Genomic DNA, 24,382 nt, shown 5'->3' with positions numbered 1-24,382 from the left:
TTTCACTATTATGAAACGCAGGTCTGATTTTAACTATTGCTCAAATAGTGCTTTACTGCGAAGGATCGTGCACATATACGTTTCATAACCGCAGTTCATACATATGTTTCATATGTTTGTTGTTGTTTGATTTATCATCTACGGGTTTATGTCGAATTAATTTGATGACCTGCTCCCAGTTGGCTTGTTAGCTCAATTGGTAGAGCGCTGCACTAGTATCGCAGAGGTCAGTGGTTCGAATCCCGTACGAGCCTGAAATTTTTTTCAGGTCTGATTTTCACTATTGCTCAAATAGTGCTTTACTGCGAAGGATCGTGCACATATACGTTTCATAACCGCAGTTCATACATATGTTTCATATGTTTGTTGTTGTTTGATAGTCGCACTGCTCGAACGCGCACTAGAATTAGCGTTTAAAAAGTTATCATTGGAATTGATGTATACCTGGGGGATAAGTTCTCTCGGTTTATTTTCTCTTGCCTGAGGCCGAACATTTTTGTTCAATTAGTATTTTCTGAATTTGGTAACATCTGCTAACAATTACAAATCATGGAAGGACGATTTTTGTTTAATTGGCTAGAACGAAGGGAAATTTGAAATTGAGAGAATTATATATGAAACAGGTTATTAAACCAACTCTACGTGCTCCCTTTTAACTTCTGTTTGGTCCTTCATTCAAACATCATAAGCTGAAGAATAAAACCCTCTATTTCAATATCTTAAAATTTCAACGCACCAGGGCAGTTTCTAATTTCAGTTACTAATTTCAGTGATTTATTCTTTTCTTTAGAGAAGTTTGTAACATCTGTTTATCTCAGTAGACCTAAAAATTTCAAAACCACGACAGATGATTTTCGCATAATTGGCTAAAGCCTCGGTGAAATCTTAATTTAAATTTGATAAAAGTAAATTAAAAGTAATAAACAGACTGTTAAAGCATCCTTTATATGCATCCCTTTTAACCCCCACCCCTGAGGTATTTTATGTCAAAATGTAAGGCTAAACAAAAAAGCACAGTGTCTCACAAGCAGTAATGGTTGTGACGCAGTAAACATTTTTGTAATTTGAATTTTTCCTCATAAGATTAAGATGTTTTGCAATGTTCAAGTTACTGCTCCTGAGACAAATTCATGTAATACAATTGGTCTGCTTATACAATCTTTATAGTCCCTCACCATCTGGTTATCTCTTTGAAAAAAATAATTTGGATATATCAACAAAGTTAAAATGGTAAGTTGGCCATCGTAACAATTACAAAAGCTGACGTTTCGAGCGTTAGCCCTTCGTCGGACAAGGGGCTAACGCTCGAAACGTCAGCTTTTGTAATCGTTACGGTGGCCAGTTTACCATTTCAACTTTGTTGATATATCCAAATTATTTCGTTACTCCCACCGACGCAGCCCCAAACAGTTTTTTTTTTTGAAACTATCAGCCTTTATTCTTTAAAAAAAAGATCGAATTGTGTTTGATGAGCTTCATTACATAAGCTTGATAAAACTCGGGTATTTATAACCTTAAAGAAAAATCATCATTATTGAGCTGTCCGTTATCTCTCTGGTCACACCTCTTGCACCTTATGAACTCTTACACAACTGCGCAAGATAATGTGCAGTGGATATCTACTGATATTAAAAAATAATGTTAACATGTACAATATGACGGAAAAAATGTTTAGCTACTGTCAACCCTTATTGGCGCTTTGTGAAGCAAGAGACTGTAAGGGATCTTACTAGGCAGTTAGGGGTCAGTCGTACAAAGATGACCGCTGGTGGATGTTGTCTCTGTCTAATGTCTGGTATACATATTTACTGGTTTTTCATTCTTCCATCCATGTTGAACGACAAACTCAAACTGAACGAAGGCAAGACCGAAATCCTCATTATTTGGACACCACAACAACTGGTAAGTTGGATTACTAAACGGTAAGCTCAAACTGAACTAAGGCGAGACCGAAACAATCATTATTGGGACACCACAATAACTGGGAAGCTAAATAAATGAACGATAATTTCAAACTGAACGAAGGCAAGACCGAAATCCTCATTATTGGGACACCACAACGACTGCGAACAGTATATAACTGTCAGTGCTCATGTTGGTGACTCGAACATCAAACCTGTGCCAGCGCTAGAAATTAAACTTAATTCCAGACTGTCTATGCCAACAGACATCGTAAATATAAGCAGCTTTTCACTGATGTCTACAACATTATATTCACCACATTCAAAAAATATCTCTCACAATAGTCAACTGAGGCCCTCATTGGTTCGTTCACTACAATCCGTGAATATGCTGAGTAGGCTACGGCAGTAGTCTTCTGTATTTATCACCAGTTTGTGTTATAACTAAATTGCAGCGGATAAAGAATGCTTGATCTAAACTGATCTTCAGAGAACAAAAATTGTGCCACAAAACCTCACTTATTTTTCAATTACATCGGCTACCGATAAGAAACAGAGTCGAGTTTAAAACAGCTCCAAATACTTTCACGATTCTTTAAATCATAATTTTTCGGCCCCCTTCTACCGAAAGATGACACTCAGAAGTCCTTCTTAGTAATACCTGTCTTCAGTCTAAAGGTGAACAATTTCTACTGTTCTGTCGCAAAATCCCACTAATGTAGAGAGTGCAAATAACATCGAAATCTCACCTTTCTCAGATGGGTGTTTTTATCCTGGCTTTTTATCGTAGAACAAATTTTTCTTTTAATTATATTGCAGTCTTTGTGGTGACTTGGTATTCATACTCCCATCTCTTTACAGTTTTGGTTGATTGTACTAGTATTTCAACTCTAAATTGTTACGCAGATTTGAAAATTTCATGTAATTCTGCGCGTCATCAATTTATCATGATTATCATTATTAATATTATTGTTATTATTATTAGGCTTTATCCTTCTTATAATCCTCACAAACTGTCCCAGTCTCCTCTGGGTCAAGGGGTGCCTTGCACATGTATGAATGTCATCCACCAAAGGAGGAGCAGAACTCCGAAACACAATCGTACAAGGTCAAAAGGATCATTCACATTTTTTTCTTCAAATAATGTCAAATTCGCTGGATTGGATGAATTTTGTTGCTTATATTTGTGTTGATCCCGGCACTTGCTACCGAGCGTCCGGAGTGTCCTCCCAAACTTACATGCCATTTAATCCAGTGCGACGGTACCACAGCTTAACTAAACAGAGCAGCTAATTATAAAGAGGGTTTTGTGTTGTTCACAATCAGGCCGTACTTTCACAGAACAAGGGTAGGAGTTCTGAAGGGCCAAAGCAGGATAAATTTTGACACCTAACACATGAACATCGCTCAAAGAATAATTTTTTTTTTGATATTTGTCTGTTCAAAAAGCCAAACCGAGATAAAAGAGAGGGAAAAGCTCAAAACAAACCCTTTCTTCAAATCTGCTAATGGAGGAACTAGAGTAACGCAATAGAGGCTGACACATTGGCTGACACTGATAAGATATAATTTCTTGTTTCGTTTCAAAATTATCAAATGACAACAGCTGTTTCGGTCAGTTTTTCTATTGTAAAACATCAACAGAAAGCTCCAGCGCAGACACGTACTATCGATTTGAGTCGTTTGAAATCGGCAATCGGAAAAACTTTTACAAGCAGAGTAATTGAAAGAAGCCATACCATGCTTCAGCGCACTGATTGGTTCACATATTTTTGTAAGATTTAAGGCGTTCGAAGCGGCGACGGCAAATAAGTTACCCAGGTTCTCTTTAAAGAGCGTTATGTTAAAGAGTAATGTCGAGTTAGTCCGTCGTAATTGATATGAATTATAATTCGGATAAAAACAAACTCGGCTAGGACATCTTCATAATGCATAACAAAGTAGATAATCTACAAAATCTTGACACGACATAAATTATGGGCTGCTATTTTTAACGTCATCGAAAGTATCTTCACCTCCACCACTGAAATTTAATTTGGCTTTACTAATTTTCAATGAACCTGAGACCAAATTGTATTGTTTATTCTGTCTTTTCTGAGGTTGATAAAATCTGCACATGCAAGTAGCAGTAACAATTTGAAAGCCGTGAGGCGTGGATTTCGATGAATTGGCTGGAATTATCAAGTTGAAATGTACAGAGGTGGTAAACAGCTTGTTAAATAAACTATAGAGCTATTCTTTGACCCTCTATGGTCCATTATTTAAACGTCTAAAGCTGTTTACCGATTTGACATGGATAATAAGGATAAATCGTTACTTGCGATCGCCATAAATTTATATGCTATCTTCCCTTTACATTTACCCCATCAATAGTTTTTAACCGTCTTGTTTTCTTTTGAACTGGGCAGATTTTGTTTGCTGGACAGGTCCTTACAATCAATATGGCACCAGAGCGAAGCGTGAACTCCGCTGCCTAAAATAATGTTTTCCTATATTTGAAAGCATACCATACTTTTTCAAGATACTATGGACGTCTCCTTTTACCTCAAATTCACATTAATAGATATTAAATTAGTTTGTCTTTTCTCTACCCTGGAGATCCTGATGCAAAATAAAATCCCTCAATCAGTTGGCCAACATTTCAAATCATCTGGTTTTCTGAGCAGTGGCACAATTTTCTAAGAGGGCTAATACTTCAATCAGATGCATTGTTTGACGAAAACTCGACAAAATCACAACTTGAAAAGAAATTGAGGACAAATTTTTAAATCATCTTTTGTTAAAATCGTTCCAGCCTCGCTGGTCATATATTCCAACCGTTTAATGAAACACGAAGTGACCAGGAGTAAGTCGAAAGCGCAAGTATTCGGAGTTGGTAGAGGTCGAACAGAGGAACAGTATCGTAAATATTAGCATATGCAGTAAAATAGCGGTTGCACTAGAGGTTTTTCAGTGGCGGTTGTCCTAATGTGGGCTTCGCAGCGTTTTAGTGGTTGTGCTCTAGCGATTCGGAGCGTTTTTGTGGTAACTGACTTTGAGCTATCATCGGCGGCGTTATAGCGGTTGTCCTCCTCCTTAACTTTTTATCAACGGCTTCCACTGGTTGTCTTGAAGCGTTCACCAGCGCTTTTATAGCGTTTGTCTCCAGGCCTTCGTCATCCCTGTTGAAACGTTTGCATTCAACCGTACCTGAGAGGTTTATTAGCTGTTGCTTTCGAGTGGTCTTACAGCGAATGCACTTCTGAAGGTTTTTTTCTCTTTTTTTTTTAACGGATCTGTTATAACGGTAATGAGCAGTGTCGTGACAATTGTATTCAAGCATAAATCAGCGGTGTTGAAGCGGATGTACTCAACCGTTTTTTAGTATCGTTTTTATGGTTGTAATTCAAGCGTTCATTAGCGCCGTGGTTGTCGACTTACAGGGTTCATCGGGGCGTGTTCAAATGTGGTAGAAGTCTCCAAGGGTTCACCACCGATGATACAGCGCTTCAACTGTTCTTGAGAGTTTCATTAGTTGTCACCTGCTAGTGGTGTTACAGGAATACGCCTTTGAGCTGTTTTGTAGAGGATGTCTTTAGATGCTAATCCCTGGAAACTCCTTTCACTCATTCTGGGGCATTTTTGGATGGTTGTATTGCAATTGCTACGATACCGCTGATGAACGGTTTAAGTCTGTCCATAAGAGGACTGGCCAGGCGTGACACATGCTATCTCACAGATTTCTTTCAAACTTTCACAGATCTAGTTCGAACTCTCCGCTTATCCTGAGTTATAAGAGTTCCCACATCAAATCCCTAAATTTAGCTCGAAAAATGCACTTTTAACGAATCTCTCTCACACCAACAAAATGCGATGGATTTTAATCGCATTTTGTCTAACGGGTTTTTGAATCTTTTGAAAATGATCGCTTAAATTTGGAATAATTTGATATATCAGGATATCACAGATTTCTTTCAATCTTTCACAGTTTATGAGGGTCACTAGTTATTGAAGAAGCCAGATTTAGTTGGAACTCTCGGCTTATCCCTGAGTTATCCAATCCATAAATCAAGCTCGAAAAATGCACTTATCAACAAATATTTCTCACACTAACAAAATGCGATGGATTTGAATCGTACTTTGTCTAATAGTTTTTTGAACAATAAGAAAACGATCCCTTAGAGTTGGAATAATTTGATATATCAGAATATCATTTCTGCTAATTTGGAGTAGTTAAATCACGGTACTGGGTGGCCAACTATTCGAAAAAAGAAATAGAAAATAGGTTTTTGTAATTGCAAATATCTCCCGTGGAGAATATTGTATGTTGTGCAGAACAATATTTCTGAAGTTGTCCTAGTAAAAGAAACTTGTCTTGGCCCACATTGTACGCTTTTGTTAAGCCTTCATAGGCCATCGAAGTTGACCTTTATATTACCTCTGCGAAGAAGACGAAAGAACAATTTTTCAACGGGTCACTATTCAAACTAAAACATTACAAATATGAAGAAATTTGTATTTTCGTTAAAAAAAAAGGACCATCTGCTATCGCACAAAATTTAAAAGCGATATTTCATCGTGTTGGGGCGTACGAAGTTGCGGAAGTTGCATATTCTTTCATTATTTTACGGAGGTGGGGGGGGGGGGCAACACCCATCTAGGCGCATTTTGAACTTGTCGATTTATAGGAGAAAGCGCGATAGAATCTTTTGATAATTTTTGAAAAAGGTTCATCAATAGGTCCTTTAGGAAAAATAAAATGAACTAACAACTAACTGTCAGCGTATTCTCGATACTTATGGTCAGTGGCTCTTAAGAGTGCTGGTCTGAGAGCTTGGAAAGCGTACATTGTGGTGCACATTAGCTCACATCGTACGCTTGCCGAACAAGGGCAAGTGTTTTGTTTTGTTTTGTTTTTTTACTGGCACAGCTTCGAAAATATGGTTCTCAACGAGTTTTAACAGAAAAAATTTGTACTTCTTAACTGAGTGGTATATTAGGGCATGACTGGAAAATTTTGGCTTAAGGTCACGTGCGACATCCTCGCGCCATAATCACGTGCCAGTTATTTTCCCGTCTGTCCCGCCCAAACTCAGTCAGTGAGCATTTTATCATATGACCGCTATGTGTTCAAAATTGCAAAAATCTTGTTTCAACACGATAGACGGATTCACTCAGGACAGCTACAAAACCTAAATTTAGCATTTTACCTCAAGGATTTGATGGGGGAACTCTAATACTCCAGGGATAAGCCAGGAGCCTGAACTACTCTGGACTCTTGAGTAACTTAGTGACCCTCCTAAACTGTGAAAGTTTGACGGAGAAATCGGTGGGATGGCATGTGTCTGATGAACGCTTTAAGACATCTTCTTGAGCTAATAAACCTTGAACGCAACCGTTGTAACAGTGCTGATGAAACGTTTGTCTACAACAGCTACAACAGCGCTAATAAAAGCTGGAACACATCGACTACATGTACAAGACCACTGATGAACGATTGAATACAACCGCTAGAATACCGCTGAAGCTAATGGCAGAATGCAAATTCTCTGACACAAACGGGCTTCCAAACTCCTCGTGTAGAGCTTTTTGTATTATTATGATCAGGCCGGTGAACTGACTCGGAACAACATTCCTGAACTACAACATGAAGTACCGAGTTTGTGAAAACAATTAAGCAATCGTGCCTGTCCAAATTTTCAGCTGAGCCACTGATATCTGTTCATTTTACTTATTTATGTGTAAACTTCCAGACTGTTTTAAGCTCTTTCAGAGCTCTCAAAAAAAATTTAATAACACGTCGTACACTTACTAAATTTTCATTTGAGCCACGAACACAAATTTTATTTTAGCTGTCAGCTATTAAAGAATGAACCTTTGCCCAGGAGCTCCCCTTCATGAGTTTTTCATCCGAGTCTGATGGGATACATCAAGATGTGACAAATGACTTTTATTTTAGCCAAATAAAAAGAAATCACAGCGTTATCATAGCGTACTCAGAAGCGTTAATGCCTGCAAATACTCTTGGTGGTAGATACTGTAACTTGTTGCTGGACAGGTCCCTATAGTCAACAAGTCAACCGCAAATAAGCGCATTCTTAAAGATGTTGTAGAAACTGATGCTTTGTTGGAAGAATATATACTCTTATTTCTTGAAGGTCCCTGTAACCGCCTTAGGCTTAGAAAACCCGACTTTTTCATGTCCCTTAAAATTCCAATCAATGAGTCATTGATTATCGGGCTTTGGGGATTATCTATAAGAGGCTTGATGTCCTTCCACGATTTGCTTTCGACCCTCTTGACATTGTTCACAAATATTAATGTTCAAATAAAAACTTCGGCCATCATGAAGATGGCTTAGAACGCAGCTTTGCTAAACAACAGCTAAATTCTGTTTAAATAACCTGCGTTTTAAATTCGATTAAAAAGCAGTATAAAAAGGTGGTTCCTGACCCTTCGCCGAACAGGGGAGGGGGTTCTTAAATCCTGCTATTTTGTCTGTTAAGAGAGATAAGACAAGCTACTAGAACACACGGAAATACTTAGAATATACAGTTTAAGGTGGCTGAACACAGTTTTTGATACCTTTGTTTCTTTCACCATTTTCTCTAAAACCCTCTATCTCTCGGTCGCCAGAACTGGCAGCAAGCAAGTTAACAACATAAACTTTGGTTCTTTGAAAGTTAAGCTGACGTATGTACCGTTTTCATGGCGACATGAATAGATATAAAGAGGCAATTAAAATCGGTTTTGTTTCTTTGTGGAAAATCTAGTCGTTAGATTTTCTTTATAACTTTCATGCAACGAGCTTGTAACGATACTCACATGCTAACACCATTTTGATAACAATTTAATAGAGAGATCTTCCATTGTCCATTGTTGAAGGTTCACTCGATTTTCTAGAGTTTCACTTGTTTAAAATCAATTTTTTCAATACTCCAGTTACTTATTTCCTTAAGTATTTCCGTGCCAAATTTCGTGAAATTCTAATGAGTGGTTCTCAAGAAATGGGCATATTTCCGAGAAAGCAGTTTTTCATTCAATCACAATTCTTTTACTTACTACGCATGCGCTGCATTTAACTAGGTTTTTTTCAGTAACGACGAAAAAGCTGAGAATTGCTGGGTTCTTTGCACCGTAAATTTATTCTAACATATCTTTGTAAGAAAATATTAAAGCCCTCAATACACTGCGCCAGCTATAGAGAAAAATAGCCCAGACAGTGTGAGTACGTAATGTGTAAATAAAATGACCGCTCTATTGACGGCATGTTTGTTTTTTATAATCCTTGTTCGCTCGCTGAATTGCACCAGCAAAAGCGCGCGCCAAAACTGTGTTCAGCCACCTTAAGGGCCACTCCCGCTAGAAGCGGGTCCTCTCGACTGCCCAACCAAAACAAATTTCCTTAACTTTTTCCATATGAAAAGGGTTTAGGACACATGTATCAAAAATAGTTTGATTGTTTTCCAATTCTCTTTCTTTTCGCCACGCCACAAGCGAAAATGAGCTTTTGGCTAGACCACCCGTGTAAACAACGATCAAAAGTGTAAATTTCACGGCTTTTGTCGAGCGCGCTGCGACTGCGGTAGTGTAGCTCACGGAATTCTCTCTTGCTTCAAGTTACTAGCTATAATCTGTCAGTTCACAGACAAAATATGAAAACTTCCCTTGAAATTATTTTCGTACCAACGTGATCCGAAGAGACCCTTTCCTTCGAAATTAATTTGCATATCAGAAATGAACCAATTTAAAACCAGGAATTCTCAAGATTTAGGCTTAAATAAGGCTAAAAATACATATCGGAAGATAGTTTATACACCAAGGAGGTCATCAATTGTTTCAAACCTGCGGGTATCTCTCTAGCTTTCATCCACCATCATCTTGAAAACAACGCAAATCAATGTCTTTACTTAATCGGGCACGTGTCAAAGCTCATTTCCATAATTCTAAAAAATGATGGATACGTCTTTGACCGTTTAAACTTCGTTTGTTTGTCTTCTACGCTAATTATCTTAGGTTTTCATAACAATTGGATAGAAATAAATTGTGAGTCGTCTTGAAACGTTGCATAAACGTGATCAGTCGTAACGCTTGCGTGAAAAAGTAAGCAAAGGGCGATCAGAAGGCGCTTCCTCGATAATTTTCCTTGAATCAGGTCAATAGCCACGTACAGAGTGGAGAAGATCAAAATTAAATAATCCAATTTGGCATTCTGGTCATTTCAGACATACGGTGTCGTTTAAAAGGACACACAAACAAGTTAAAACATGTATGTTACGTTGTTACCTACAAAACAACCTTCTGCAAGAGTTCTTGCTGTTTCTACCAAGGTTTAGCACACGGAATGCAATCAAAAGGCCCTCTTTTCTGAATATTTGCTGCCATAATTAGACATTTTACGTTGTTACAGTGCACAAAATTCTTGAGGGACAAGCTTAATCATTCCTTAGGAGGCAAACCCAGCCTGGTATGCTGCGTGACGTGACTATGCTAACTTGTCTATTTGTTCCATGACTTGTTACGCGGATATGTAAATTGAAACTTAAAAGTAATTCATGTAACGAATTAGAACCAAAAGTTATAGATGGACTGAAATGAAAGAATTGGGGACGGTAATTGAGCTTGCATTGCTCTACCTCCCTCCCACCCTCCCCTGAAGGTTCTAGCATACCAAGATCCAGCCCTCTCGCTTTGGATAAGTCTTTTACCCATGTATTTGTTTAGCGGAGAGGAGAGGATCTTCAGTTATTGATATGTTTTGAGAGATTTATCGCACAAAAACTTCTACTTGTTTCATGGAAAGCAAAGATTGTAGTGCATGCGGGTATATAAGCGGAGCTTCAGTCCCGATATCTCTCCTGGAATGCCAGGACGATGTATGAAGTCATTTGCAGTACAATCTATCCAGCGAAATCCTCGAGTACGAGTCAATTTTGCTTCGTACCGGTCATTTTGGCTCCGAAAAGGAAAAAATAAAACGGAAGTTTGTATGTTCTAAACATCGGAACGTTTTGGAAAAACACCGAAAATGCGGTAAAAGTACTTGTCAGTATCTAGAACACAAAGGAAAATACGAGGCAGTAAAAAGAGGTCGAATATTCACCGCCAGACTGGCTAGAGATGTTTTCGAAATTTTCCGAATGATAGTTCCAGTCGGATCACGTGAGTACTATTTTCAATTCCTTGAATGCGAAGGTTATTATTTTATTAAAAATTGATTTGTGAGGGCCTCGCTACACCAGTAGGCAGAGTCTCCACAAGATTAAAAGACAATTTTTTTCATGACAAAATTTTCTCTTTTTTTGCATCCGCTCAAGTTTAATGCGGCTTTGTTTATTTAGTCAATTTTGTCCAGTTTTCACACGGCTTTGTTCATTTACTCCATTTTGTCCAGTTTTCATCCGTGAAAAATTTGTCGGCGGTGTGGTGGGAAATTTGCCCACCAGAGCCAAATCTTTTTAAGTCGAGACAAACTAATCGCAATTGTAAAGTGTTGGTGATGACAGAAAATATTTCGAGATAGACAACTTTTATGTTAGTGCGGTAGGCCAAAAAGTGTTTAAAGTTAGAGGCCGTTTTAAAAGAAAAATTTAATTGAGCCTTGCGATTCAAATAACGCTACTAACGTTTGCAACAGAGGGAAAAACTGTCCAATTATTTGCTCTTGATACAATTAATTAGAGAGGAACAGAGGTAAGAACAAGAATAGGGAAAGGATGTCCATATGAAAATTACAACGAATAAAAAGGAATAATAAAAAAAAAAGCGAGAGAGAGAGAGACAGAGAGGGGGGAAGCCAGTTCGTGAGTTTCGTTCAGTTTAAGTAACATAACAATGCGCAACATAAAAAAAAGGCGTTCATTTTAAAAAGATGAAACAACGACGATAACTGTATCAATTAAGATGGCAACTAGAGAATATAAACAGTTTATAATCTTAGGGATGGCAGTGACCATAACGATACTTTGGCGTGTAAGATTGTCAAATTAGGTGGCATTTGTAAGAATAACTTTCTTGAGATAGAATAAATATATGAAGTCGATATATATTGAACTGCGGTATTAGATACGTATGATGCACGATCCTCGCAGTAGATAGCGCTATTTATGCAATAGCGAGAATCAGACCTGAAAAAAAAAACTTTCTTGTGTACATTTCAGCCATCTGTAGCAGCTGCAGAAAGTTACATAACAGCCGGTTAAAGAATGAGTGGCTTTTGCTAAGGACATCAGAGGAAGAAAAACGAAATCTAGCTGAAGATAAGGGTTCTTGTGGCATAGCATACTTGTCGAGGTACGTATATTAATAACTTCATCTGTCCCAGATGCAAGAGATCTCTAATGCTTAGCGCAATCAGTCCTACGGTGATAGATGTTATCAATTACTGGCTTCCTCGCCTGATTTTGACTTTTCAGGAAGCAAAAAGGGGAGGCAAAATCAGCAATGTTTTCTACTCCAGATTTAGACGTTGAAATATACAATCGGGATTCCAGTTGGACTCCTCAGGAAGTGGCATGAAATGGCTGAGACTTTGTCAAACGGTGACTCCTCAGATGAAGAAGAAGCCGATGGGCACGTGTTAAAGACCTACAATGAGGTTATGACAGGGACTGCCTCACTCACAGGACAAAAAGTAGAACCGGTTTCTTCTGGGCTTTAAAAGGAGTGGGAATAGGTAACAACAAATGAAAAAGCCCTATGTTTGGATCACGTGGAAGAGACATGTCGCGCTGTTTGCAATGTAATCGCCCCAAAAGACAGCGAAGAGTTATTGCAAGAATTCAAGGCTCCAATAACAAATGAAGTTTGCTTGGGTGACTTGAAGTCGCTGATAGCCGCATACAAACAGGCACCTTCGAGGAACCTGAAAACACAGATGTTGATGATATATGCAGCGAACTATTCAGCAAAATTCTTAAAGAAAATGCACCAGCCATTTGAAAAACTGAGCGATCGATAAACTAAGAAGGCAAGGGCTCATGCCAAAAAATGTCGAAGCTGGTTTCAAAGTCAACAAACTTCCACACCGCAGAGTCCGAATCGACCTAGTGAAACTTGATCATTTTCTGTATTTTGTAGACCAACCATATTTTAAAAAAGTGTGGCCTATGGAACAAAGACTTTAAAACTTGACTCTAGGGATCGTCTTGTCCTGCCAAACGTCATCAGAGTTGCTGGACGATCGACAATAATTGAACAATCTCTAAGTTAAGCACTGTTGCGAGGAAGTCTTTGACCCCCTTGGAAAATCAACGCTTTACAGAATTTTGCAAGCAAGAGAGCCCTCTGAAAGGCGATCCCTTCAGGGGCTAGACAACACTGCTGCAAGCGGAGTGGAAGAGTTTGAGGCAATGCACAAGATAGTGGAGGAATTGGAAGAGGGCTGGGCAACTGCAAAGTGGTGTGAGGACGTTCGGAAGAATCTGAAGGATGCAAAGCAATACGTGAAGACAGCGTATGGGATGCACTGTCAGGAGGATAGCAGTCCTTGCCTTGACCATTGTATGCGTGTATACGTTTTTCTCTAAGCGATCCCCAAAACCCCGAGTTTCAAGGAACTTGTTCTCATGAACCTCAAGCTAGCTGTGATAGTTGCGAAAGTTTGAAATCCGTGATTCAGGCAATTGGAAATGAAACTGAATCTCCTTTGATAACTTTTGACGGCACAGAGGAGAAAGATGACCTGAAACACGACCATGGTTAAGCCAGAGGAGCGATTTTTTGTGGAAGGCGCATATAATGTGGAAAAGGAATCAAGAGAGAATAAAACAGAACTTGCTCGCGTCCCTCCGAAAAAATGCCTCCTTCATTATCATGCTGGGCCATCAAATTCATCGAACTAAAATACAGGGAGAAGCAGTCTGAGTGGTTTGGAAAGAGAGGAATAAACTGGCATGTCATTTCAGTTATTAGGAGGAATGCAGAGGACAACGGCCTTGAGATCATGTCATATGTTCATCTTTTTGAAAGCTGTGCTCAAGACTGGAACACGGTTTACGCAAATCTGGAAAACCCTCTCGGTAACATCAAGCCTACAGTAAATGAAGTATTTTTGCGATCAGATGGAGCAGGCTGTTACCACAACAAGAATCTAAGTGTAGCTGCCACTAACGTTGGTTCACGCGCTGGAATCAAGGTGATGAGTTAAGATGAAAATGCCTCTTGATTACAACACGAAAACATTCTTTCAAAAACATGCAAACTCATAGCTTGATCGGCTTCAGAGCTTTTAAGTTAAAACTTTCTTGCTGTCTCTGTCCATTATAGTAACTTCTATTTCAGAGCCGATGCAAACAACGTTGATCAAACTCTTTTGATAATACACCGCAGGAACATAATTATCCTCTTCACCCTTTAAACGTCGCATACCGCCGACCCCCCTGCTTAAACGCAGATTAAAACGTTTTTTTATGAACCTCTCTAGTTCACATGCAATTGCTATACGCACAATACGTGTAGCGAATGAATGCTTACTTTCTCAAAGGACATCCTGACAGAGTTCAACTGCGCAGGTATTTATTAATTGCGGAGTTGCCCTTTTATTGCTTCCTCTTTAGAATCGTTAAAAGTACTATTTCATATTAACATTTTCATGATGAGTGGAATGTGTTAATAGAAGCAGGAGAATACACTAAGCCTACCTAGTAACATCTGTATTAGTATGGCAGGTATTGATAGATCAGTTATTCTAACCGAGATACTTCCTTTTCTAATTCTCAGGGTGTGATTTTTCTCAACCACAATCTGGCAAGGATGTTTGCGATCGCATCATCAGTCCAATGAAAGGGGCAATTCGTAAATATTGCAATGAAGACCATAACATTTTGACGGCAGCTGACATGCACGTAGCATCAAAATTGAGACAAGTGATAGGAACGTCAGCTGCTGTTTGCGAAATTGTTAGTGATAGAAAGGAACTCAGAATTAAGGGCATCAATAATTTCAGCTTTTTCCACAATTTTGCGTATGAAAAGGATGGTCTTCGGCTCTCAAAAGCCAATGAGGTCGGTAAGGACAAATTAGTACCATGGTCAGAACTCATCCTTGAGAAGCAAGACCCCGTTGTGTCACGGGAAGTAGACAATCATGGTTTCTTCGTCACAGCTTCACCGGCCATAAAACAGAATCGCAATCATAGCCAAAGTTCCAGTGATGATAAAGAGGACATACTATTTCACTGCCCAGAACAAGATTGCTGCTCTTAGTTCACTTCGTCAGAAGAACTCTAAGATAATGTGCACCTCGGGGAGCACAGGAAGAAAGAGGCATCAGCGAGCCTTTACGACGGCCTTAGACGTGATTGGGCAATGAAATTTTTCTCTCTAACTCTTGAATGAAAGATAGCATCACCCGAGGTGACGGGCGAGGTTGAACTGACTAAGGTGTGCAAGATGGGCTGGGCCCTTCAGAGACCGGAGGGTAGTGGAACAAGATTCACCGAGAAAGTGAAAGGGTACCTTTCAAGTAGGTTTCAAACCGGTGAAAGAATGGGCGGAAAAGCCGATCCCGTTCAAGTTGTGGCAGAATTGAGAAAGGCGAGAGAGGCAGATGGTACAAGAAAATTCACCAGAAATGAATGGCTTATGAAGAGCCAGGTTCAAATCTTCTTTTCGAGGCCTTCTGCTTTGTAACGAAGAAAAACCACAGTCCCAAAAGATTCAGAACAGGATGCAAACGACGACGATGACCACGACGAAAGTCTTATCGAGGAAGAAAGCGGTTACCTTGAAGACAAAGCAAGGAAAAAGCATGTAGCGGGTGTTATTTCCGAAGTCGGACTTGCTCATCCAATATTATCTCATGGGCATAATATTTGCGAACATGTTACAAATGACACGTTAGAGAAGTTTAAAGCCACCACTTTGAAGGAAATCTGTGCATTTCTTGAAATTTCTTTCAAAGGCAGAGATTTGAAGGCCACCCTACTCAAGAAACTAAGTGACATGGAAACCGAATGAAAATGTTTCCAAGAGATTTAGGAAAGCTACTTCTAACTCTGTGCCTCATTCCATTTCATGACTTTCGACCGCTACATGAACTAGTTTTCAGGTATTTTATATGCGGAGATAAGTTACATTCGCTGTGGGGATAGTAAGTGGAAACAGGAGCTAAAGGACCTGTCACCATTTTATAGCTGGGGTAGAGGATTTTGTGGGGATCACGTGGTTGTTAAGGGAAACGATAAGTTGTCGCCAAGAGAAATTAAAGGAGGACTGATGAAGATAGACTGCCTATTTACTGCCATTGTGAGGTGGGGGTTACACGAATATCACAGAGCCTTAAAGCGGGTTTAGGTGGAATTTATTGTAATACTACCAAAATCCTCCGATTCCCTCCTGTACCCCTCCCGGTTTATAAACAATGACCGGTCTCTAACTTATAAAGGCTGATAGTTTCGAAATAAACTGTTTGGGGCTGCGTCGGTGGGAGTAACGAGATAATTTGGATATATCAACAAAGTTGGAATGGTAAATTTGCCACCGTAACGATTACAAAAGCTGACGTTTCGAGCGTTAGCCCTTCGTCGGAACGAATAGAGGAATTGTGGGTTGTGTGTGCTTTTAAAGGCAGAAAATGGAGCTACGTTTTTGGTGGGAACATGGCAACGAGAGAAACAAGAATAAATTAGTGGAATGAAAAGCGTTCGTTGATCCCTGTGGGATTTAGACTGCCAATCTCTAACTTAGACTGATTGCATCGCGAAATGCCTCATACATTTCAAGACAAAAGTATTGAGACAAAACGATTTAGCCTAGTAATAATGGGAAATTTGGCGGGTGGATTACTAACGTTTCGCTATTATTAACTGCTTGGATATCCTTATCATCAACAAATTACCTTAAAGCTGAGAAGTATGTCACGGAAAGTCTGAACTACCATTTACGAAATTATCTTTATGCAGGAGGTTCTTTTGTAAATAACACGGTAACATACGTGTATTTTAACTTGTTTGTGTGTCCTTTTAAGCAACACAGTGTGTATGAAATGACCAGAGTGCCAAATTGTATTCTTTCATTTTGATCTTCTGCACTTTGTACGTGGCTATTGACCTGATTCAAGGAAAATTACCGAGGAACTTCTAATCGCCTTTGTTTACTTTGTCGTGCAAGCGTTACGACTGATCATATTTATGCAACGTTTTAGGACGACTTCCTTTTTTTTCCATCCAATTGTTATGAAAACTTAAAATACTTTACTTAGAAGATAAACAAATATAGTTTGAACGGTGAAAGACATATAGATCATTTTTCAGAATTATGCAAATAAGCTTTGACACGTGCCCGATTAAGTAAAGACATTGATTTGCGTTGTTTTCAAGATGATGGTGGATGAAAGCTAGAGAGATACCCGCAGGTTTGAAACAATCGGTGACCTCCTTGGTGTATAAACTATCCTACGATATGATTGTTTAGCCCGATCTACACCTGCATTTTGAGAATTCTTGGCCTTAAATTGGTTAATTTTTTATATGCAAATTAAGGTCGAAGGGAAGGGTCTCTTCTAATCAAGCTGGTATGAATAGGATTTCAAGTGAAGTTTCCATATTTTGTTTGTAAACTGAGTAAACATAGCACTTGAAGCAAGAGAGAATTCCGTGAACTATAACATTGCAGTCGCAGCGCGCTCGACAAAAAGCTGCGAAATTTACCCTTTCGATCGTTCTCTTTTCAATCGTTCTCTTTTGGTCAAGCCAATAGTCAATTCTCGCTTATGGTGAGGCAAAAAAAGAGAATTGGAAAACAACCAAACTATTTTTGAAATGTATGTCCTAAACCCTTTTCATAGGAAAAAAGTGAAGGAAAATTGTTTTGGACAGGAAGTCGAGAGGACCGCTCTTAGGGGGAGTGGCACTTAATTATGCTGATAAAGGAACTAGAGTTGGGTGATCAATGGAACAGTGACTGACATTGTGAAAAAAATGGTTTCTTGCTCTATGTCAAAACAGATGATTCAGTCAGGTTTTTTCATTGTAAAACTTCGACAGAAAGCTTTGGTACAAACATGCTCTGTCGATTTAAATCGTTCGCTGGCGGCAATCAAGAAAAACATCCACTAAGGGTTTGAAAGAAACTTTGTTACAGCGTGCTGAATTGTTCATGCACGTATTTTTGTGAAAATTCGGGTGTTCGAAGCGACAGCAAATAAATCCCAAAGGCTCCTTTTAAAAAAACATAATGCTAAAGAATAATGTTGATCCGTAGTGATTGATATAAATTGTAATTCGGATAGAGAGAAACTCCACGACTATAACATTCGCAAAATGCATGACAAATAAACAATTCACAAGCTCCTGATAGATATAGTCTATGCGATGCTATTTTTAACATTATCGAATGTCTTCATTTCCACTTCTAAAATTTAAACCAGTTTTACTAATTTCCAATGATCCTAAGGCGCAATAGCATCGTTTATTTAGTCTTTCTGTGACTGAAAACATCTGCACATCTAAGTATATCTGTAGAAGTAATAATTTCAAAACCATGGGGCACGGATTTCGTTGAATAAGCTGGATTTATCAAATTTAAAAAAGTGTTTATTGATATATTAACATAAACTTTAGGCGCTATCCTTTGACCCCCGTATGGTCCATTATTTAACATCTGAAGCTGTTTATGGAACGAACTAAATGGAACTCGTGTATTGAAAACTTGAAGAAATATTTGAAATCATCTTTATAGCGAGTATTCTGCCAACCTTTCTGTTCACATATTTCAACAGTTACCTTGTGAAACAAGAGGCTTTATGTGATCTTATTTGAAGGAGTTTGATACAGTTAGTAAGCAGCGGCTCCTCGGTGATGTTTGGCTCTTTAGTTAGCCTCTGGTCAATTGATTGATTTCCCTTTTTTTCTTTTATTCTTAATCAACCCTGGCTTACAGTAAAAGAGGCTTACTTACAGCTTTAAGCGCCCCCATTGAGAAATCCTGATGCCGGCAAACACTCCTGGCGGTAAATCCTGTAACTGGTTGTTGGACAGGACCCTGAAATCAATACGGCACCTCAGCCAAGCGTGACTCTGCTGTCTAAAATAATGTTTTCCATGGACAATATCTTGAAAGCATACGATACTTTTTCAAGATATTATGAACATTTTCTTTTTCCCCAAATACACATTAATGAGTAGTTATTAACTTTGTCTTTTCTCTACCCTGGAGATCCTAATGCGAAATAAAATACCTCAATCAAGTGGCAAAAATTTCACATTTCGCATTGGTTTTCTGAGCAGTGGTACATTTTTTAAAGAGTGCGAATACATGCAGTGCTTGACGAAAAGTCAACGGAATCACAGCTTGAAAGAAATGGAGAACATTGAACTTTTTAGATCATCTTTTGTTAAAATCTTTCTGTAGCTTAGCTGGTCCTATATTCCAACCGTTTAATGAAACGCGAAGTGACCAGGAGTAAGTGGAAAGGGTAAGCAATTAAGGACTTAAGGGAGTCTTTCGGAGTTGATAAAGGTGGAGCAGATGAACAGGAACGTAAATATTAGCATATGCAGCAGGAATATCGGTTACATTGTGGGTTTTTTAGTGGCGCCTGTTTTCATGCAGTCCAGAGCAGTGTTTTAGTGGTTGCTTTCAAGCGATTTTGAGCGTTTTTGTGGCAACTGACGTTGAGCTTTCATCAGCGGCGTTAACGCTGTTGTCGTCTTTCTTCGACTATTTATCAACGGTTTTCCACTGGTTGTCTTCAAGCGTTCATCAACACTTCTAAAGCGTTTGTCACCAGGCCGCTTTCATCGCTGTTGAAGCGTTTACATTCAACCGTACCTAAACGGTTTATTAGCTGTTGTCTTCATGCGGTCTAACAGCAGATGCACTTCTGAAGGTTTTTTTTTTTTGAGAGGAGTTTTCAAAACGTTAATCAGCAATGTTGTAAAATTGTATTCAAGCGTAAATCTGCGGACGGTGTTGAAGCGGAGGTACCCAACCGTTCTTCAGTATCGTTTTTATGGCTGTAATTCAAGCGTTCATCAGCGCTGTGGTTTTGATACAAGATTCACCAGGCGTACTGTAATGCAGGTCTTCAAGCGTTCACTAGCGATAATGTGGCGCGTTTTAGTTGTCGCCTTCTAAGGGTGTTACAGGAGTGCACCTGTGAGCTGTTTTGTAGAGGATATCTTAAAATGCTAATCCCTGGAAGTTATTTTTACTCATTATTAGGGTAGTTTTGGATGGTTGTATTGCAATTGCTACGATACCGCTGCTGAACGGTTTAAGAGTCTGTCCACGAGAGTGCCGGGCAGGCGTGACACATGCCATCTCACAGATTTCTTTCAAACTTTCACAGATTTAGTTCGAACTCTCGGCTTATCCGGAGTTATAAGAGTTCCGACATCAAATCCCTAAATTTAGCTCGAAAAATGCACTTTCAACGAATCTCTCTCACACTAACAAAATGCGATGGATTTTATTCGCATTTTGTCTAATGATTTTTGAACCTTTAGAAAACGATCCCTTAAAGTTGGAATAATTTGATATATCATGATATCATTTCTGCCAATTTGGAGCAGTTAAATGTACTGGGTAACCAACTATTCGAAAAAAGAAATAGAAAACAGGGTTTTTGCAACTGTAAATATCTCCAATGGGAAACATTGTATGTCGTGCAGAGCCATATTTTTGACGTTGTCCCAGTAAAAGAAACCTGCCCTTGCCCATATTGTACGCTTTTGTTAAGCTCTCAGGCTCAATGAAAAGGTTTTCGAGGCTTGGATGCCAGCTATACAGTGTTTCTTCATATTTTAGAAAGAGTCTTGAGTTTGTAGCACCCTTTCGCCACCCCCCACCCACCCCTCCCTCCGTACTTTTCAGTTGAGGTCTCTGTGGCATTGTTTAAGTCGTTTCCACCTTTTATGAATCGCTTCATTTGACTTATAAGTGTGGCAAGAATCTTTGCTGGTTTGGAGATCGCTGAAGTCGCACATATCTATCTTTTCCTAGACGAGAAGCTGCAATCATCTCTGATAAATGTACGCAAACTTGGCTTGCCGTGACATCCATCCTGTACGCTTGTTGCTTTAAAATCCAGTTATCCTATTTCCCTACCGAAGCTTTCTTAAGATCTGATTTTTGTCATAATAGCGCGAACTCTTTTCAACCTGGACGCACTGGGGCCAAGATAGAGAATCAGAGGAATTCGACTACAAGGATAAAGCTTTAAGATGATGTATAATTTGATCTGTAGAAATATATGGCAAACCCCTTTATAGGCCATCCAAGTTGATCTTTATATTACCTCTGCGAAAAAAAGGACCATCTGCTATCACACAAAATTTGAAAGCGGTGTCTCATCGCGTTGGGGTGCACGAGGTGGCTGAGGTTGGATAATTTTTCATTATATAACGGGGGGGGCAACAACCATGTAGGCGTATTTTGAACTTGTCGATTTATCGAAGAAAACAAAGCGCGATAGAACCTTTTGATGATTTTTGAAAAAGGCTCTACGAAATTTTGTACCTGTCGACGGTTTCTTGATATTTATGGTCAGTGGCTTTTAAGTCTGGTGGGCTGAGAGCTTCGAAAGAGTACAATGTGGCGCACATCATCTCACAGTGTACGCTTGCCGGGCGAGGAGGAAGTGTTTCTTTTAACTGGGATAGCTTCCAAAATACGGTTCTCGATGAGTTCCAACAGAATAAAATTTGTACTTATTAACTGAGTGGTAAAGCCGGACGGGAAAATTTTGGCTTGAGGTCACGTGTGACAACCTCGCGCCATGACCGAGTGCCAAATATTTTCCCGTCTGTTCCGCCCAGACTCAGTCAAAAAGCATTTTATCATATGACCGCTATGTGTCAAAATTGCGAAAATTTTGTTTCGACCAGAATTGGACGCGATAGACGGTGCACTCAGGACGACTACAAAAGCTGAATTTAGCATTTTACCTCAGGGATTTGATGGGGGGTGGGGGGGACTCTAATGCGCCAGGGATAAGCGAGGAGCCTGGACTACTCGGGGTTCTTGAATAACTTAGTGACCCTCCTAAACTGCGAACGTTTGAGAGAAATTGGTGAGCTGGTCATGTGTCTGTTGAACGCTTTAAGACATCTTCTTTAGCTGATAGACCTTGAACGCAACCGTTGTAACAGCGCCGCGGAACGTTTGTCTACAGCAGCAACAACACCGCTAATAAAAGCTGGAACACATCCACTACAAGACCACTGATAAACAATTGGAAAGAACAGCTACAATACCGCTGAAACTAAGGCACAATGCGAAGTCTCAGACACTAGCGGGCCGAGCTCCTCGTGTAGAGCTTTTGTATTATTCTGATCAGGACAGTGAACCGACACGGAAGATCATTTCTGAATTACAATATGAAATACTGAGTTGTAAAAGAAACTAAGCAATTGCACGAGTCCAAATTTCCAGCTTAGCCAAATATCTGTTCATTCTACTTATTTAGATGTGTTAAGAGCAAATGTGACCAACGGTCAAACATTTAGTGGCAACAGCCAAGAAATCGATTCGGCTCAAATTCTCAAGTTAGGTAGGCCTTATGGTGAAACAAAGCCCTGCATACTTCGTTTAGCTGAATATCGATTTATTTTCGAGAAAATGGATAATAACTAAAGTTCGACCAAATGCCGCTTTTGAAGCTCTAAATTTCAGACAAATCTCGGAACGTCGCGCCACGAATTAAAAACACTTGAACCGATAAAAACTACCAAATCTTGAAAAACAACATGAATACATATGCTGACAGCAATTTGAGCAATTCTTGATTGTTTATTTCCACAATCTAATTTAATTTAATCGACCTTCTTCTAACAAGATTAAAAATGGGTCAAAAGTAATCCGTTATTTAACTATGTGCTATACAAAATAATCGACTGAAAATCTGGCTTTTGGAAAGTGAAGTGTGCTTCTTTTCGATCTCCAAAGGAGTTTTTGGGGAAATGATTCAGTGCCATTTAATCAAATTTTAAAGTTGGATAAAATGAGCTGATCTGACGGTGCCGTCAGCTGTTCGAAAATGTTCACATTCACACACAAACTCAATTGTTTCGCATTTTACATCCAATCTACAGCTTATTTAACATAATATCATCTTACCGTCCATATTCCTGTATCACACAAGGGGATTGCAGTCCTAAAATTGTTGCATTGCTCCCTCAATAGCAATAGGACTTGGCAGATAGTCAACACATCCTGATAATGATTGTTTTCAAAGCGCATCTCGGGGTTTCTCTATTCCCATTTCGTTGAAATACTTCACGTAAGAGATCCTTGTTTAATCATAAGTCTAGAGCCGAAACGTGAACCAAACGTAAGCGGAATGTTGCTAGTTCAGAAACATCTTTCTCGCGTGTAGAATAACGCTAATTAATTCAAAATGAGGTCTACTGAAATAAAACGCAAAAATAAAACATTGGATTATGAAGCACGTGGCTACAGGAACAAAGGTCGTGTGTTACATATACGAAACAGAAGCAAACAATTATCTAACTCCGATCATAATTTAATGTATCATAAATGAATGTTTCATGGTACTTCAGAGGATAAAGCTCATTTTAGGACAAAAAAAGATCTTCAAAGGGCAGAGCCCATCATACATCACTGCAGATGTTTGACAAAGAAAAGTGTAGTGTTTGAATATTTGTTATTTAAAGGAAGTTTTATAAGGGTCAAACCTAGAAAACCAGAATTTTCGCTGAAATGATTGTAAAAGCCAACGTTCAACAGCTTTATATTTATACTACTTCTTCTCCAGAGGCTACGGTGCTTTGTTAAGTTACTCGTGCTGGTAGTAAGACTACGACTCAGGTAACACGTCCACATTTTTTACACCCACCTTTTCCCGGCAGCGGTCCAAAAAAAGCTCACATCTAGAAATAAAACCATGTCTGCGTATCTCGGAACTCGAGAAACGCTTGGAGTAATCATTGCACCAGCTGGCACAGCAGACTCGAGTGCGAGTCGGTATATCTACATCAAATACTTGCATTTTGGAAACAGCGGCCGGCTTTGAAAAATCAACTCAACTAGTTAGTTATTTAGTATTCTTGCCCAAGAAGGTAGCCAAGTAGTGATCTATCCCCCTCAAATATAGTCGGGTCCAAAGCCATCAATGCAATATATGGCGAAATTAAATATGATAGAGCTGGTGGCTGATGCGTAATGAAAAATTTAACATAAGCCTGTTGTCTGGTCAGACCAGAATGTTCACGCCCATGGGAAAAAGATTGACATCTAGATTTAACCAGAAAAAAGAAAGTAAACAAACCCACGTTTTGCTTAACTCCTTAAATCCTTCCTTCTAAGATAATAAATTTAAGAAGTGAATGACTACTTCTTATAGAGGTCCAAAGCCAATCAATGCATCATATGGCGATATATTACTGAGCATGGTTTGATATATCAGAAGGAACTCTGCGCCTCGTTGTATTTTTAGGGAGTTGTCGATTTCTGTGGACCCTACTTTTGAATTAATTAGCGTTATTCCGCAGACGAGAAACATGTTTCTGAACTAGCAACACCTCGTCAACATTTGGTTCG

The sequence above is a fragment of the Stylophora pistillata genome, chromosome 1 (genome assembly GCF_964205215.1).
Source record: "Stylophora pistillata chromosome 1, jaStyPist1.2, whole genome shotgun sequence".
Classification (NCBI taxonomy): Eukaryota; Metazoa; Cnidaria; class Anthozoa; order Scleractinia; family Pocilloporidae; genus Stylophora; species Stylophora pistillata.
Note: the sequence above shows the minus strand (reverse complement) of the source record.